Genomic DNA, 13,879 nt, shown 5'->3' with positions numbered 1-13,879 from the left:
CTAAAATTGCCAAAATGCGTTGACAAGTTGGCGGGGGCCTCATTTTCCGTGCATACAACAATGAAAGACAATGACCACCAAATAGATGCACAAATTGTCCTTGGGAAAACTAGTTGATTGCTGTTCATCTACATTCAGCATATGAAGGAAGCAATAGAAAACAAGCATAAAGGCAACCAAATACAAAGAAGCACAACTCGCTTCGCTCTGCAGTTTGTGGAAAAACACAGTGGGCACCTCACGTTTCACCCTAGTAGCACACAAGATAGGTGTAACGAAATGGACTCTGCTATGGTAAACGACTGCAGATACATCCACCAGGGTGCACGTATGTCAAATATTCTCACTGAAGTAGTACATCGCAGACTGCCTGCTTGCCACAAACACCAAAGTGAATTGTGAACTATTGGTGCACGCACGTCCTACTCAGAATGGCACTTCTGGAGGTAGAAGGAGAACGTTTTTGTACCTTCCTGTGTTTCATTGACATGAAGCACTTAATAAAATGCACACTGAGTTTAAGCAGAACACAAAAAAGCAAAGTATACAACAAAGAATGACAGCTCTCAGCAAGGGCCACAGCACTTGTAGAATACACTCAGTATGTCTACAGATGGTAGACAAAAAATTATAGCACCAAGCAAAGGTTTGGTTTGGTTTGTGGGGTTTAACGTCCCAAAGCGACTCAGGCTATGAGAGACGCCGTAGTGGAGGGCTCCGGAAATTTCGACCACCTGGGGTTCTAACATCGCACTAATGTGCACTAACATCGCACAACACACGGGCGCCTTGCTTTTCGCCTCTATCGAAAAGCGGCCGCCGAGGCCGGGATTCAATCCCGCGTCTTTGGGAACAATAGTCGAGCGCCGTAACCACTGCGCCACCCCAAAGCTGAACTTGGTTCTTGCACATGCTATCAACAAAATGTACACCAAAGAGATGGTTATATTTCAAAACCACAGAAAAAATTAAGACTTGGACGGCTTTTCAGCAGTATGCTATCGAACAAGAAGCAGTAAGAATGTGCACATTGATCACTTGTGGCATATATCAAAATCATGACAGCGAGTGAAAATCTCAAGTGCAGGTGATCAAGTTGTTCCTGTCCGAGTTAATATAAATGTTGCACTTCCTCTTCCTTGTACTTGTTGATGTTCCTGCTGCGATTACCATTTGCAGGTGGCGTCAATGTCATGTGATCTGCACACACTACAAGCTGCAACGATCTTCAAAAAGAGCTGTCCATCTGCATAGCACTTCACATCTGATGTGGCCGTCCAGGGACAAGGCGTGGCCTCCCAGATTATACAAGCCTAGCAGAGAGGTTAATGATGTTGAATATGGCCCCAGGACTTCTCGCCCACATGATGACTCGGATCAGATGTGCTGCAACTGCTGCACAAGGTCCACACGATCACCTGCAAATGTTTAGTGCCTAAATTATATGCAAATAAAATATCAAACACGCATGGCACAGGAACATTCAAAATCATCAAAGCTGCAAGCTATGCTGCGGTAAAGTGTAATCTATGAATGCAAGAAATGGTCAGTGCAAAACCTAAACCTAAGTGAACCATTTCCGTAACAGGTAAAGACGGCTTGGCGGCGGAAATTGTATTGTGACGGCTAACTTTTTCTTTCTTTTTTTCTTTTTTTTGCAATTAAAGGAACGACTTGTATCAGGCGATTTCACTTGTTTTTCCTTTCTCGGTCGTCGAAACCATTAACCAAGAAATGTTGACAACTACAAGCACACTCAATTTTTTTTTTAAGTTCGTGCAGTGTAGAGAAGTTGAAGAAAGTTATAATGCGTCGTAGAAATATGCAGCTAAAAGCAACGCAAAATGCTGATTAAAAATATCGGATTCGCCGCATGCGTCCTGTGAGTATATTTCCCGCCTGCGTACAACTTGAATGCGAATGACGCTGTATGAACAGTCACCTTTACAGGTTTTCCTATTGCACTTACCTCTGTGATGCTCGACGTGCTGCACCATTTCCAGCAGATTGACTGCGTTGCCTTGCTGGTCGACACCCATCGAGAAGCCCGACACATTCCGGGAGCTTGTCGCTCGGCCGAACGAATACATTTCGTGCCATCCAACGTCAGAGGCGTTCACTACTGGCGATCACACCCGAAAAACCAGTAGCTCAACAGTTCAACACTCCAAGCGCAGGGCAATTCTCGCCTCGGAGCTTGCAAAGCCGCCACACTACACTCCTCGTCAGATGACTATCTTTCAAGACAATTTGACAGCATTGCTGTGCTGCAGCAAATCCTCGATCACTACTTGTAGACGACGAACGGCACGAAGACCACTCATAAGCGTACAAGTTCTTTTTTTCCTCCATGTAAGCTATAGACAACTATAATATATATTCTAGTTCACTATAATGTAAGCGTACCTCCCTCCATGCCTCCCTCTACGGCCGCCGCCATTGCTGGGTTATCATAACCGCGCAGACAAATGATTTCTTACCATGGGAAGAAAGGGTTTGAAATAAGAAAGCAGTTAGCGCCGTCACGCGGCCGCACGCTTCTGCCCCCATTAGAGATTGTCTCAAGCGTCCTTTATTTCATACGCGCTCATAATTTGCCTTTGTATTGCACTTAAAAAGCCATGCAAGGTGTATATAAAGTTATCCTTTTACTTTTAATGACAAGCTAAGAAACTACGGTAGGCTAACGGCTGCATAAATCAGCTTGCCTGTCGCCATAGTCTCATTAGCATAATTCGGGCACTTCGCCACAGAAGCGTTTAGGGGTAGCTCGGCTGGAAACGCTGATTGGTGGACACGTCGCGGCCTGGCGTGACGTTTTTTGCGTCGGGCTTGATGCTTAACCGGACGTGACGTAGTCAAAAATTGGGTTTGCTTGTTTTTTTTCGTCCCTAGACGCTCTAGGGAATCGCTAGGTGCCCCCCGCTCTGGCAACGCGCGCGATTCCGGCATTCGGTTCGTGGATCTCGCTGCTGCATGGCACCGGCGCGTTCGGTCACCGAGGTGCTCGACGATGGCGGGCCTGGGCGTTTACGTCAATGCGCTTTTAGCTCGCCGATCCGCGTGCTGTACGTTCGGCGGAGTGACGTTGATAATGGCGACGACCTGCGGGAGATCGCAAGCACCGTCAAGGTAAGTATAAATTGCGCAAAATTGTCTCGCCTTTTGCTTATTTATAAGTGCTGTGTCGCAATTGTCTCTCCCTACGTGCTTCCAGGACCTCGTGCAGCAGCAGCTCGTGGCATGGACGCTCCTCGAGTTCAAAAAAAAAAAAATCGGCCACGGCTATGGAGACCACCACGAAAACATCCGCCGTCGCAACTAACCGCTGCCTGACTGCTATGTTGAGGCGCACGTCTGCCTATGCTGCGAAGAGGCCGAGGATTTTCTTTGTACGCAGCAGCCCATGTCAGGGATCGCGGCATCGATCAGCTCTCCAAGATCATCGCCGCAACCTTCGTAAATGTCTACAGTAGAAGCATCGCTACAGCATCCAGGGCAGCATATAACTAGGCACTGTGTACGACGTAGTGCACCACTGTTGACGGTGCACGGCAAAGGGCCGACGAGTGCAGGGCGTTGTGTTCGCCACGCCGTCACGTCGCTGCGCATCCAAACTGCCCTTTTCAGGGCCGCCCCAATGTTTCCTGGCAGACCGCAGACCTGCACCTCCCGTACTCCTCTTCCCTCTCTACGTTGCACGTGGCTTCGTATCAATCGCCGCGGCCACCAAAATAACTTGCGCGCTAGGCCTCTTTACCAGGCTATACGTACATACAGGCATGCATAATCGTGTCAAATTTGATTTAATAAAGTGCTACAGTGCTTATTACCTGCTTCCCTCACGCATTCTTCCGAGTCTTCGTGCAGCAGCTGCAGAACACGTGGCAAGCGTCACTCTGCTGCCGCGACGAACGCTAACTAAGCCCATACAACAGGGTTAGCAGCTAGAGTATTCTCAATGTGGTGCGGCTTTGTTCAGCGATGGTAATGGAAGTATCGACATTTTATATAACAACTGCATAATCGTCTTGAATATTGCTTCATAAAGTACTGTACTGCTTAATTCTCACTTACCTCGTGCATTCCACAGCTGCTGCAGCTAGCACGTGGCCAGCGTCGTTCTCTCCAGTGCTGCAGTGACGACAAACTATAGGCCTCGCGATAGGCTACAATATACACCGCGGCTTTGTGCCGCTGTGTATTTTTTTTTATAAATGCATCACATTTCGAAGATTATAGTCGCCATCCAAGGATCACTTAACTCGAGAGCACGGGAAAAGGCAGAAGTGTACGCATCTGGATTCGATGCCATGTACGTTTTTTCTTTTCTTTTTTTTTTTACGAAAGCATCCTACGCGCTAGGCGTCCTAGACAAGGTTCAAGTGCAGTGTGCCTTTGTATAGTAACCATGTATGGGGTGAGCGGTTGTCATGTTTTCAGTTCACTTTTGTTGGCTGTTTCTTAAAAAAAATTGTCATTGGTCTCTGTGTCTGTCACTGTGTCTAAAGAGCTGCTCTAGCCGAACCACGTACGTAGCGATGGATTGCACCGCGGCAGTATGGCTTTGTTCCAAGTTTAACAAAACAGTTGAGGCCAAATCAAAATCGGAAATGACCATTTGCAACTTGGATATCGGCCCCCAGTGAACAATTTGGAGTCCAATTCAATGGCAACACTTCAGCTCTGTGCCAACATTTCGTACAATTAATGGAGTCGAAATTATGGAAATGGCATGCATTTGTGAACATCAAACATGCTTCACATCCAATTAACATGTCATGCAATGCTAATATAAAAGCTCAATATTCTATCGGGGAACTCTATGAAATCTGCTAGAGCATGGAGCACACGCTCGTAGAGATATTTTTTTAATTACCAGCACTCGCAAAGGTCTTGGAAATAGTTGAATCAAGTCCCATTCAAGGAATCAGATGAACCGTAACAAAAACAAATCATCCCTTATATATTTTGTTTAGTACCTCAATGAAGAGTATTAGGCGCACTTTTGCTGAATTTGTACATAAATGACATAATTTATATTGACAACAGTGTTCAGCTCATCATGTATGCTGAAAATAGTGTGTTTATTACTGGCTTTGATCTCAATGAGACTGTTTTACATTGAAATTATTTACTTGAAAAATCGTTTGCCTGGTCCAATTTCATGAAGAAATAAACACAGAAAAACTATTTTGTTTTGAGTCTGAAATAAGAAAATGATGTAAGAGATGGCTACCGATCTATAATAAAAATATTGACCTTGTAGAAACTCGCATAAGTCTTAGTGTGAATTTTTTTCATTTGAGATAGGAAATTCGTATAAACAACACTGCAAATAAAAAAAAGGTTTCTTCAATGAGTGAGCTTTACCTTGATGTGGTACTGTCCTTGCCTTTAATGATTCAAGTCCCCACAGATAAGGTATTGCAGTTTTATGTGGGCAAGCAGCACAAGAGCAAATATCAATAAAATGATAATTCTCAGTAAATTAAATGTGTGTTTCTTACATAACCGATATTGACTGCCGCTTTACGACATGACACCTCCGTGAAGAATACAGTATAATTATCTTTAACTATGAATGCCACTTGTTGCATGTTTCCTATTTTTCTTGGCAGGACAATAAAAGCTTTCTTTGCTCGATGGCACTGCTGCAATTTAGAGCCACTCCATTTTTAACTCAAAACTCCAACCTGTGGTTTCTCCCGCACTTTCACACTTGGTGCAACCTGCAATCAATAAAACACAGTCTAATGGTCTCACTGAATGAACTTAAACAGGCATTCCTGAAATTGTGAAAACAGCTATGAAAACACTTTTTAGGGTTGTAAAATCAGAAATGTTGAAAAGTTAAAGTGCACTGCAGAATCTGCATTGGAGCAATGCAAAAGAATGGATGCTGCTGCAACATTACATCACCCTCCATCGATTGACACCACTCATTAACCTCCACCACTTCTCAATTACTCACAACTGCTGCGGACATGATTTTGCAGACACGTTCTGCGGATGCGGTGTGCGGACGGGGTCTGCGGACAGAAATCTGTGCATTTGCCAGCGCTGTGTTATTGTATTTTATGTTATCACTTATACTACTTGAGAATTCATTTAGTGTTCTATCAGTGTGTTGTGTTACCTTGCTAATAAGTTTCTTATATCTTCTTTGCATGTGTCATTGTGTGTAGTTGTATCCCCCCTACAATAATGCCTCATGGGCGCTGTAGGTACTTACAATAAATAAATAAATAAATAAATAAATAAACATAGCGAAGTAATACTTTCGCATTAATAGATCTTCTAGACATAGGGTCTCTAATTCTTGCACTTTTTTTTAAATAATGTGTAAATATTTTTATCCTGCTCTGCAGCTAACGTCTGCTGCTCCTTTGTAAATGGGTCCAGGACCTAAGTGCATGAGTTGCTCTCTGAAACATTTAATTTAGCTCTCGAGACTATCTAATATGCTTGAATTGAAATCATTGACTCCAGATTGGACTTTGAATTAGTTGCAAAATTTTTAACTGCAAAGCCTATTGAAATATAATATGTTTGGGTGTATTTTTAATAGAGAGCGAAATGCACCAGCTTCCTTTAACATCTTAGCCAGCGCACACACAATGCATCATTGAAATGTAGTTTGAATTCCAGTTTCACCATGCATAACAATTGTCCATTCAGTTTGGATGTTCATTAGGAATATCAATTCTAATCCGTAAGATGGCCATAACTTAGCAGCCCATAATAAAAATAAATTGCTTCTTTACAGAGAGTTAAAACTATGCAGTTGGGACTAAGTACTTATTCCAGCTGGGAAGTCATCTGGAAACTGGAAGACATTTGATTATGGAAATTCAATTAGGACTGAAAATTCTAATTGGAAAGAATGAAAAGATGCCTAAATGGAATGAGGGCTTCTAGAGAAAGTGAAAATTCTGGAAACTCAATTGGATAATATAAGACTCTTTAGCAGGATCTAGAACACATCTTTTACAAATGAACACTTGAAACTTAGAGCACTGGCTGATGCTCACCGCCGCAGCTCTCAGAATAACTGACAGCATGGTCAAAACTACAGTAGGTGTTAGTGCAGTATACACCAGTGTTGTCACTGCGAAGTGAAGAGCCCCAAAGCAGAAGACTGCCATCCTTACTACTGCCAATATAAAAGTCCTTCTCAGAGCCACCCCATTGTTTCCTGGCAGATCATGGGCCTTCAACTTCATCATCATGTTTTCTCATTTTTAGTCTTTTGTAGAATGTATTGGGCCTTCGGTGGTCTGTCATGCAACACCGCATGACTAATCCACTGAGTGCAAAGCCGTTAACCAACAGAGATATCTTTTCACTTCATGTGGGGCACAACAAACATCATGCATAAAAGAGGCCACAAGTCACTATCCATCTTTCTTTACACTTTCTTTCTTTAGCACACTCTAAAACCATTCCTGTAAAAAGCTAAAGCTTGTTTTACGCAAAGTGACATGGCATGATCAAATCAGTCGATATTGTCGACCATAAACCCTGACTGCTCACTGGAGGGTCAAATTCTAAAGTTAAAGCTCAGCTACTTTGGTCATCTGATGAGAAGAGAGGAAGCGCTGGAGAAAGATTTGATGTTGGGAAAGGTTAAGGGTCACCGGAGAAGGGGTAGGCAGCGAACGCGATGGTTAGATGGCATCCTCGAGGCACTGCAGATGAAGTTATGTGATGTTAGGAAGATAGTGAGAGACCGAAAAACGTGGCGTGACATGGTCCATAGGGTCACGAAGAGTCAAACACGACTGAACGACTGAACTGAACTGACTGACATGGCAATTATTGTAGCTTGAAACATTTTCAAAATGAAAAAATAAATGCATGAGGCGGCTCACAACCATTGTTTTTTTGTAAAATTGTGTTGCTTCATAGGCAGTAACTTGAACAACACTGACAACATTTCTACATTACTTTGAAACAACCCAGGCAAAAATCCTAATTGATGTAAATATTTTAAGGAACAAACTTCCAGTTCATACCAATTGGATAACAATGGATCCCCAACTGGAATTCAACTGGGATCAACGTTCATGCGTATAAGGTACCCGTTGCATGGGAGCCTTGCTGCCTGTTGATGGTTCACAACTCAGAAAGAACACAAAAACGAGGGCACAAGTGCAGATAAGGTGCATGTTTGCAGTCTCCATGACCGGTTGTATGGTTGTATTCGTTCCTCTGTATCCCATGAGAGCACTCCATTTCTAACCCCCAATGCGTAGGTCTGCGACATCCGGTGCAAAAACGTGGGGTAACCCCCCCCCCCCCCCCCCCTTCTTCGTGAACACACCTGAGCGCAATACCATCAACTACTTTGTCGTCAAGGCTTTCTTCGATTGGGGAAGTTCGTTTTTCGTATCGCACAACATGGTGCAAGCCGAGGCATTTTCTTTTTCATTCATTTCTTAACGTAACAAGCATACCCCACAACTGATAATAAGCTATATTACGAGGGGCATATGTCATATTCTTTCTTTTCTTAAGAAAGGTGCATTTGTGAAGAGCTAAGTAGAGGTTTTTGACAGATGAATTTTTAGATTGGGACCACTCAAATAAAAGGGCATATAAAAACCACAAGAATTGCAAACTTTGAGCATGTAGAAATACTTGGTAACACGCACAGTAACTAAAAAGTGGCAAACTGGCAGATGCGACCAGGATTATAACACGGTGCCATTGTGAACAATTTTGTTTACATCAGGCATAACGCAGTGCCAGCAAAAGCCTTGAGAACTGGCCAATGTGCTGTATTGTAGTTCATATTTTTTATGCTTCCACAAACTCTTCATAAGGACTGTTGAAAGCTTTGAACATGCACAAGACAACTGCAATTACATCGGCCACAGTGACAAAGAATAAAGTAAATACGAACCAGCTAGAATGTTAGACTGAGCGTTCACATGCAAATATGGGCGTAGAAATGCCATTTGAGAAGTAAGCATGCTAATAGTGAAAGGACAACTCGAACACACAGAAGAGAACTGAAGTTACAAAAACAAACAAGCAGTCATAATTGAGGCCTTCAATAACTACGCTGTAAAAGACAAATTTTGCAGAGGGACAAGTTGCATAATTAATTATGCCGCACAAATGAAATAAGCATACCCCTCGATAAATTATAGAAATCGCTTGTGTACAAAAAGTGGGAAACACTGAAGTCATCTTGCTTTGAGCAACTAATTTCAGATATTATAAATCTTGTTTTGAAAGCTGGTATTGATCTAAAGAGCATAAAGCAAAAAAAAAAAAAACCCGACATGCCAACATTTTCATTTTCCGATATTTAAGGCTTCAAAGCTGCTACTCGGTTTGTAAAAATCAATGTTTTTTACCAGCTCACCTACGAGAAATGATAATGCAAGATCTGAAAGCGTGCACTGACCCATCATATTTCCTCTTCCTCACAGGACGCAACCTCCTCCTCCCACAGGATACAATAGACACTCATATATTAGGAATAGTTGCAGGCTGGCGAGAGGCTCTAGAAAATCGCAATCTGGGGAACTCCAATGCTTCCCAACTGTTGGCCTCTTCGAGTCCAATTCTTGCCACTTTAATTTGAGGTGTCTCCTCAGCCAAGGCATTTCGATGAAATGTGTTCTATCAGACAGCTTTTCGTAGAAGGATGTCAGCTTCGGAATACATACTTTAAGTCTTGAGAGCTCCATCAGTAGAATAAAGAAATCTCTTCACTTCAAGAGGACCAGATATGTTCTGCGGCTTCTAAAATCGCTTTTGATTTAATGCAGAGCTCGGCATAAAATCTACCAGTGCACTCAAGCATCGCCCCTTTTATTTTCTTCCTGCAATGAAAACCCTGAACATCAGAAACATTCCCCTACCATACTCTTTTTGAACTTCTGGCGCCTGTCTACTGATATTCTGAGCTCATTTGATTTTATGAATTTCTGCTCAATAGCCTTGCACACTGTGGCCACACATCATCTTTGAGAAAGAGCTTTAAATCATCCATCTTTGCCACTACTTTGTCAAGGTATAGGTGCTCTGTCTGCAAATGAAGTTGTACAGCGCGCGCCGCAAGCAAACGGCAGCTGCCCAGCCGATGGCCGTCGGCGGAGAGGCACGAGGCCTAGCTTGCATGCGGTGCGGACACCGTGGAAACGGCAGCGAAGGCACGCTTCGAGCCGCGAAGAGGTTTCCGAAACAGCTTGTCGCACCACACGAATTGCCGGGGAAATCACAGTTTAATTGCTTTTCCTATATCTAGATCTGTGTGAGACCTTTCGGCGACAAAAACAATCGAGGTTCGCCAACGCAGTGTGACCTGATCGTAGGCCGGCCGGGCGAATTTTCCAGTGACAACAGCACACCATGTTTGCGGTGATTCCGCTCGTCTGCAAATTTCGTATATTTGCAAAACGTTTCCTTGCAAAATAGCTTTCTCGGTGCGACGTTTTTCAGGCGCGCAGGCTGTCGGCAACGGTCGTCCGTCCCGTTGCCACGCGTCCCGATATAATTCGGTCTTTTTCTAAGCGAAATAGTTCATTATGAATTGTTTTAACCAGAAATGCGCTCGGTGACCGCTCTTATTGGCTAAGAAGGGCCTAATTTCCTCACTCCAAACTAATGCGCCGGCGAATGCATATGATGCCGGCCGGCAACACCGCGGCGCCGGCGCTATTATAAGCACATCCTAGCTGCAATAGCTAGCTAGTCGATGACTGTAGGGGGCAAAAAAAAAAAAAAAGGTTTGAGGACAAAGGGAATAGAGATACGTACTAGGTCATTCGACTCTACAAATTTTTTAGGTCAGAATTGTGATGCTTGGAGTGATATGTTGATTAGAAAAAAAAAAAACTAAATAAGCTGTAGTATTAAAGGATGACCTCTCACTTTTTTGGTTACCCTGTTGTTAAAAACAATTAGGTGCCTAATGAATATCCTATTCTCATTTGGGCTATGATTATTATAAAACTATGTAAGTCATTTCACATTGATCAGGGCTTGTTTTAGATTAAGTTTAATAAAGCAAATCCCCATCTTGCACTTGGAGCATAATGCCTTCATACCTCAAATAAAGTTGATGGAGCATATCATAAAGTCGCAAATAACACAACCGGATTTCAGAACATTCAGCCTCAGGATTTCAGGCTATCAAAAAGAAATGTTGTACATTGTTACTAAGGAGGTCATGTTATATATGGGTAACTATAGGAGCATTATAAGATAATTACAGAACTGTGCGTAGCCTTTAGAAAACATGAAAATATTGCAGCGTATATCACATGAAGAGTAATGGCATTGTATGTTTTGTAAGTGTCAGCATATGTTTGCTGTCAAATTGAGATCCATGTGATGCATGCATCTTTTAATGACTTAGTGCTTGTTCTAATGCAATGCATGGACCATTTCTGCTTGTCATGCCTTCGCATGTCTAACATGTAATAAACAGCGTCTTACGTCTTCTGCATTTCTTTCACGGCAACAAGTTTTGCATCCGTCATATGTGTCAGTTGTGATTTTTAAGTGGACCTGTAGCCTGAAACAGACTGCTGACTGCCATCACAAATTTGTTTGTTCTATATTCAAACACTGCATTTATTTTTGTTCATAAAAACATTGAAATGCTTTAATAACTTTCATTGCCTTGAGTAAATGTTTGTCATTTGTTACATTGATTGCTTGCAGTCCAGAAATTCTTTACATTCTTATTTGGCTATACCTTACACTTACAAACACATATAAAGTTATATATGTGCTACACTATTTCTCCTTCCATTTAGTATCTCTTTCACACAACCTCAGAGTTTAAAGACAATTATTTATCAAACAGCACTTGTGAATATATCTAAGTGGACACTTTTTAATTGCACAATGATGGCATAATGCAATGAAGAATAAGCTAATGTGGTCCACCATTTCAGTTTGCAAAAGACTTATGAAAGAGAAAGGTAGCATGCACTATAGCCAATCTTTAACAAAATGTTCGGGGCATATGCTACCTTTTATGCAACTAATATGTCAACAGCAAGAAAAAAAAATCCTTTCTTATGCATTACTAAGGTGTAAAGATGAGTAAAACGAGTATTTGCTGAATTTCGGGCTGTCCAGACATTGTGGGATTGCTTTTCAGAATATAAAAAGGCATTTTTCTAGCATAAAGGAGGGGTTAGAAACCTTGCTGTTCCCATAGGGGTGTGAGGACTGCACTGGGTGCAGTGCTCAGGAAAGTGTGGCTGGGAATGGGGGGGGGGGAGAGAGGGTGGTAATGCAAAGAGTGCAGTTAGAGAAATATATGCAAGGCAATTCACATGCTGCAATACTGTGGGCCTTAAGTTCTTTTCCTCAAGAGAATGCTTTCTCTCTTTTGCTGCTGTAAGAGATGGTTATTTTTAAAAATGAGAGATACAAGTCAGTCCATCATGAAATCGAACCTGACGACCCCTACTATCACTCTGCTGCTGAAGACCACTTTGAGACTAAATGTATTCTGTTAGCAAGGCATCACTGCTCATTGGTACCTTTTTTATTTGCAAGGAGGCTAAAGTAGTCTGTGTCATTGCTTTTCTATGTTGCTTGCACCTATAGCATGCAGTACCTGAAGTAATAAATGCTGTACAACTTCATTTGCAGACAGAGCACCTATACCTTTACAAAGTAGTGGCAAAGATGGATGATTTAAAGCTCTTTCTCAAAGATGATGTGTGGCCACAGTGTGCAAGGCTATTGAGCAGAAATTCATAAAATCAAATGAGCTCAGAATATCAGTAGACAGGCGCCAGAAGTTCAAAAAGAGTATGGTAGGGGAATGTTTCTGATGTTCAGGGTTTTCATTGCAGGAAGAAAATAAAAGGGGCGATGCTTGAGTGCACTGGTAGATTTTATGCCGAGCTCTGCATTAAATCAAAAGCGATTTTAGAAGCCGCAGAACATATCTGGTCCTCTTGAAGTGAAGAGATTTCTTTATTCTACTGATGGAGCTCTCAAGCCTTAAAGTATGTATTCCGAAGCTTACATCCTTCTACGAAAAGCTGTCTGATAGAACACATTTCATCGAAATGCCTTGGCTGAGTAGACACCTGAAATTAAAGTGGCAAGAATTGGACTCGAAGAGGCCAACAGTTCGGCAGCATTAGAGTTCCCCAGATTGCGATTTTTTAGAGCCTCTCCCCAGCCTGCAACTATTCCTAATATATGAGTGTCTATTGTATCCTGTGGGAGGAGGAGGTTGTGTCCTGTGAGGAAGAGGACCTATGATGGGTCAGTGCACGCTTTCAGATCTTGCATTATCATTTCTCGTAGGTGAGCTGGTAAAAAACATTGATTTTTACAAACCGAGTAGCAGCTTTGAAGCCTTAAAGATCGGAAAATGAAAATGTTGGCATGTCGGGTTTTTTTTTTTCTTTATGCTCTTTAGATCAATACCAGCTTTCAAAACAAGATTTATAATATCTGAAATTAGTTGCTCAAAGCAAGATGACTTCAGTGTTTCCCACTTTTTGTACACAAGCGATTTCTATAATTAATCGAGGGGTATGCTTATTTCATTTGTGCGGCAGGATTAATTATGCAACTTGTCCCTCTGCAAAATTTGTCTTTTACAGCGTAGTTGTTGAAGGCCTCAATTATGACTGCTTGTTTGTTTTTGTAACTTCAGTTCTCTTCTGTGTGTTCGAGTTGTCCTTTCACTATTAGCATGCTTACTTCTCAAATGGCATTTCTACGCCCATATTTGTATGTGAACGCTCAGTCTAACATTCTAGCTGGTTCGTATTTACTTTATTCTTTGTCACTGTGGCCGATGTAATTGCAGTTGTCTTGTGCATGTTCAAAGCTTTCAACAGTCCTTATGAAGAGTTTGTGGAGGCATAAAAATATGAAC

General features: G+C 42.2%; 1 long non-coding RNA gene across 1 annotated transcript; it reads right to left on the bottom strand.

Moving 5' to 3' along the window:
• Positions 1–237: 237 nt before the first annotated feature.
• LOC146210103 (uncharacterized) lies at positions 238–2,202 on the bottom strand. The gene is made up of 2 exons (XR_014708265.1): positions 1,970–2,202; positions 238–1,418 (listed from the first exon to the last, which is right to left on the bottom strand). It is a non-coding gene; the product is annotated as an uncharacterized LOC146210103 (long non-coding RNA).
• Between the last annotated feature and the right edge of the window lie 11,677 nt (positions 2,203–13,879).

Source organism: Amblyomma maculatum, chromosome 1, assembly GCF_055883805.1.
Source record: "Amblyomma maculatum isolate TAMU_Amacu chromosome 1, ASM5588380v1, whole genome shotgun sequence".
In the NCBI taxonomy this organism is placed as follows: domain Eukaryota; kingdom Metazoa; phylum Arthropoda; class Arachnida; order Ixodida; family Ixodidae; genus Amblyomma; species Amblyomma maculatum.
Note: the sequence above shows the minus strand (reverse complement) of the source record. Positions and strands in the feature narration are given on the sequence as shown.